This window comes from Rousettus aegyptiacus, unplaced genomic scaffold (assembly GCF_014176215.1).
Source record: "Rousettus aegyptiacus isolate mRouAeg1 unplaced genomic scaffold, mRouAeg1.p scaffold_m13_p_10, whole genome shotgun sequence".
In the NCBI taxonomy this organism is placed as follows: Eukaryota; Metazoa; Chordata; class Mammalia; order Chiroptera; family Pteropodidae; genus Rousettus; species Rousettus aegyptiacus.
The window spans coordinates 24,198,933-24,204,647 of NW_023416285.1; the positions used below are offsets into that span (position 1 = coordinate 24,198,933).

General features: G+C 35.2%; 1 pseudogene; it reads left to right on the forward strand.

Annotated features, from left to right (window-relative positions):
* The first annotated feature begins 3,923 nt into the window (after positions 1 to 3,923).
* On the forward strand, positions 3,924 to 4,722 carry LOC107508809 (annotated as a pseudogene).
* The last annotated feature ends 993 nt before the right edge of the window (positions 4,723 to 5,715 follow it).

The following is a 5,715-nucleotide window of genomic DNA, read 5'->3' on the forward strand; positions in this document are numbered from 1 at the left end:
TAGAATTTGAATATTTATTCTATCAGTGTCATTAGTATAATGCAAGAATCTAATAAAAGTAAAATATAAACATTTGTACAAAAACTTATCATAAATGAGAAATTTGGGACTTTAACTTGTTAGTATTTTAATTACTTTTTATTTTTTAATTCTACAACGTACCTAATATTTCTTAGGCCAGTTTCTCTCAAAACACAACTTAATAAGCACATATATGACTTTGTACACAGATGCTTTAAATGTGCAATAACATATCTCTACAATGTATTTAAATCACTTTTCTATCCGCCCATATGGCTGACAAAATAAGACAATGAATCTTGATAGTCTAGATGAAAATTGAAGAACAGCATATTATTGACATCTTCATTCAACATGCCCCACCCCACCCCCAAAAAAGATGCTTTTAGAAATGTGTTTGGCAAACTTGATATTGTTCTTGTAGATCACAATGCTTCAGAAGCATGACTTCTCTGAGGAAACACTAGATCTTGTAACAGAAATATCTTTAAATCTTTTAGATAGCCAGTCCACAGGGAAAGGTTTAAGAAAGGATCAAAGCTTGTCCTTTCAGCTTGAATTATTCCATTACAGCTGAATGTGACATAATTACAAAAGATGTTGGATGTGGAATCTCATCAGGATTATCTGACACTCATCTTTGTTGAAAAAGTCTCTCCAGCTGTTGCTCTGATCGCCCAAATGTGACAGGAGAACAGAGTACAAAAGTACTTGTAAGTGACCACTGCTTGGGATGAGCTTAGCTTCCCTAGGCCATTTTGTGACTTTCCACAAATATCAAGAGTACGGAAAAATAGAAAACATTGTTCCAAATATAGTTCCATTTTCATCCATAAAGCAGCTTAGAAAACACAAAAAAGCAGCAAAACCAGAGAGGGGCTTATCTTTTGGCACATTTGTATTTGATGCAGCCAGACTCATTTAGGCGTGCACATTTCAATCAGAAATGATCATTGGCACTCCTATGCAAGTCTGCATATGTTCTTATTTGTTTATACAATCTCACCTTAATTTATTACTCCTCTCTCTTGATGCCTGTCGACGGCCTTGCTGATAGAAATTCTTGTTATTGGGGATGACTCAGAAAAAGCATTATGACCCCGAAAATGAAATAAGCTGAATAAATATTTAATTTCCTACTATGTTTTATTGGTCATCACTAAATCACATTTAAAATTTTAAAAGGTATGGTTTTTTTACAAGCATTTTCTAAAGTTTCCTTTTGAAATATCACCGTGAACATTCAATTGTAAAATGTAACATCAAACATAAAATGTTGAATAATTACTCATTCCAAAGGATTTGGGAGAAGCAAAAAAAAAAAAATACTTTTCTTTCCTTCCTTGTCGTGGATTACATTTTCTTCATACATTATTAATGAAGTTAAACTACTAGTAACATGCCAAATGTGCTGCACAGGAGATTTGTGCCTAATCCAGCACAAAACAGGCCCAGTCACATAATGATAGAAAAAAGAACAAATGTCAACAGTTTCACACTGGGACTAGATTAAGTAGACCGTACTTACTGATTTCTTACACAAGGATTATCTCACTTTTAGTGCTATGAGAAAGAAGGCCACACTTCTCTTATATTAACACAGAATTGCACCTGAGGAAAAAAAAAGAAGAGAAGATGCTTCGTTCCCACTCCCACTCAGCCCAATGGCCATGGAACCTTGATTTATTAAATACCACAGACTTAAGCCATTGTTTGGATAATGGGCTACATAAAAATGTCTATTAGTGATATATAAGTATTAATGCTTTAGAGATCAAATATAATATTGCTTCTCATTGAACTCTGATTAGATTGTGCTTAAAATAACTGGTGTTTATTGTTTACCCTTCTACTTGCTAGGTTCAAAAAGCTCCATGGCTTAGATCATGGCTGGATTCCTTACAGGCAATATTAATGTTGAAAGAGTTTAAGGATTTTTCCCCGCTTTAATCTCTGGAGGCTAAGGCTTGCAGCCCTTACGTAAGCAAGCTCCATTGGCTTCGGTGAGAGTTTAGCAGTTGCATAAATATCACAGGAGCTGGCTTAGTTATTAGTCTCACTCAAAGGGTATGCATTCACTGGAAGTGTGATTTTCAGACCTTTGATAATCCATGTAGACAAGATTATGTCTATTATTCATGTCAAGAGTATGTACTATTAAATTTGATTATGTAAAAAATTAAATAAATTTATTTATTTATACTTCAGTATATAGACATTGCTGTGACCTCAAAACTTAGAACTGCCATCCATTCCAATTTGATCCCAATATTTCAAAGACAATAAATCTAATGTTTTTGTATTAAATAACTTCTCAAATGTATCTTTTTAAAGATATCTTGATCCTTAGAAAATGTTTTGAGAAACTTTATCTTAGGAGGAATTTTATTTTAAGATGTACTTCCATTTGGCTCGTAAACTATTTATTAATTTACCTTTGCTCTTATTCCAATTATTTACTATAGTAACTGAGAAACCAATCATTTGTTAGTGGAAAAAACATTTAATCATTTAGGGGTGTTTGCTTATGTTGTACCAAATAATGATTTGTTATCCTGTTTGTATGCAATCTGAAATAGCTGTTCAGAAAATTCTGACAATAAAAAAATAAAGAGTGAAAGAAACCTGAGATATAGAAAACGAGTTAGGTTAGCCACGGTAGCTTGACTCACCAAAACAGCAGATGCAATTTACTACCAACCACTCAGTAATGGTGGACGCCCAGAAAGAAAAGAATGGCATTTTCACCTTTAACAAAATCTCAGAGAGAAATATTTTTCCAAGTTAACAGTCTTTTCCCTAGAATTCTCTCTTCATTAATATTCATTAAAATTTTCTCTGATCTGAATCTTCGGCAATTCATAACTTGACCTACACCTCTGGTCAAGTATTTGTTTCAAAAGAAAAGTTGCATAAATCTTGCTGAAAAAAAATTAGATAGATCAGGCTCATAGAGGTGCACTGAAGGTAGGGAAAGGAGTTAGAGGGTTTGCAATTTTCTGGTTGAGAAGAAATGAACTAAATCACAGAGGGTGTCAGAGGATATAAATGAATGGATGAACTTGAGAATCATTTTTATGGTAAAATTTACAAAACTTAGTAACTGATTATGTGGGTAAAAAGAAAGAGTCAGGATTTGAAGAAAATGAATGAGTGGTGAATCCCAGTCAAGGCAGAGACACTGAAGGACAGGTTTCACAATGAGATGAATGGAGATGAAGGCCTTGAACTTGTATATCATAAAGATTTGCTATTGAGCTTTATCATATTATAATATCAGGATGAACCTATTAAGATTACTTGCCTTTCAGATCAGGGGAAATAATCATTTTGATTACTAGGACACAGTATAAATTGTACTGAACTCCAAAATGATACAATAGGATAACATTTCATTAAGATGATGTAATCATAATCAAAAGAACATATAATTTTAAACAATGGTGCATTTTATAAAAGTGAACAAGTAACTTATTGTTTTTATATCTAAATTTTAGAAATAAAAACACCAAATTCAACATACAATGTATAATTATCTATCTTTTGAATTATATGGATATTGGTATAAAAAAGTATATTCAAGAAGAGCACACAACATTTCTTGGTATTAAAAATGTTAAATAAACTAAAATTTTTTAAAACTCTAACAGAGGCTCATATCCTTATGAAGATAAATCATGCAGTTTTTGAAAATATGCCTTAATAATATGCATGGTCACAAAAGGTAGTCAATTTTGAGGAATCACATTAAAAAATAAAAATCAATAACAGATTACCTGAAAAATAAACACAATGCTATTGACTAAAACAGGGCAACTGAGATGAATTTTCAGAAATTTAAACATCTCATTTCTACACCCTCTACACAAAAATAATAATGGGCAGCTCTTTCTGTGCCCAGCGCAGCTATGGCTCGTGGTCCCAAGAAGCATTGGAAGCGCGTAGCAGCTCCCAAGCATTGGATGCTGGATAAACTGACGGGTGTGTTTGCTCCTCGTCCATCTACCAGGCCCCATAAGCTGAGTGTCTCCCTCTCATCATTTTCTTAAGGAACAGACTGAAGTATGCCCTAACTGGAGATGAAGTAAAGAAGATCTGCATGCAGCGCTTTATCAAGATCAGTGGCAAGGTCCGGACTGACGTGACCTACGTTGCTGGCTTTATGGATGTCAACAGCATTGACAAGACCAGAGAGAATTTCCGTCTTGTCTATGACACCAAAGGTCGTTTCGCTGTTCATCGATTTACAACTGAGGAGGCCAAGTACAAGTTGTGAAAAGTGAGAAAAATCTTTGTGGGCACAAAAAAGAATCCCTTATCTGGTGACTCACGATGCTCGCACCATCCGCTGCCCCGACCCTCTAATCAAAGTGAATAACACCATTCAGATTGATTTGGAGACTGGCAAAATTACCGATTGCATCAAGTTTGACACTGGTAACCTGTGTATGGTGACCGGAGGTGCTAACTTGGGAAGAATCACCGTGATCACCAACAGAGAGAGACACCCTGGTTCTTTTGATGTGGCTCGTGTGAAAGATGCCAATGGCAACAACTTTGCCCCCGGCTCTCCAACATTTTTGTTATTGGCAAAGGCAACAGACCGTGGATTTCTCTTCTCTGCAGCAAGGTTATCCGCTCACCATTGTAACAAAAAAAGAGAGAGACAAGAGACTGGCAGCCAAACAGAGCCGTGGGTGAAGTGATCTCTAGGTGACATGTGCCTAATTAAGTCTAAATTGAGCATGAAAATAATAATAATAATAATTAATAACAACGGGCAAAGAAAAGCAAATACATAAAAGTTCTAGCTTCCTATTATCTCTCAATATATGGACCAGGTTCCCAGGGCATTCTCACCACCTTTACAACTCCTCAAATCAATACTGTAAGCAAAACGTTATTTTCCCTTCTTAAGTCAAAAACTGTTTCTGCATAGTCTTCCTTTCAGCTTGAGTAAAATCTCCTCTGAGGTCTTTACAGCTAAAGTCTTGATATTAAGCCCCAGAGACTTGTTTTTCAATGGCAGTGTCAAAGTCAGAAACCTAATTGCTGCAACTATTAAGCTCTGGCAGTAAACTGCAAATGCCATGAAAAAGAGACCGTACTTTATCTGCTTTTGCATTTCATTTTATTTTCAGTATCTATCATGGTGTTTAGCGTGCAGTAGCTGCTCAATAAACAACTGAGTAGAGAAATAAATTAATCTCTAATCATTTCATTTTAAGTAAGCAGTCAGGGCTATCTGAGAACTGAAGGGCTGCCTGTTGCTCCTCAAATCACGCCAGATGGACACTCTACTGAAAAGTCCAGTCTAGTTTGGAAATGTGAATGCTTGGTACCAGCAGTATATATTAATGCAAACTCATAGGCTATCAAACAAGAGAAATCTAGACCAGGATAAATTAGGAAGAGTTCAACAATGGAATTATTTGTGGACAATAAGGAGGAAGATAATGTCTTTAAAAAGGAAAAAAGAGAGAGAAACAAGACAGAAGAGAGAACACTTATTTAATTTTCCAGTCCTTAGTTTAAAGACGGAAAAACAGGTTTTCAGATGCGGTCAGACTGTAAAGAGAATTGTCCTTTGATGAGTCTTCCCTAATATGATTTCCTATGTCTACAAAAGTGGCCAGACAGATACGCTCCACACACATCTATATCCTTGTATTCTGTTCCTGAATAAAGGCTACC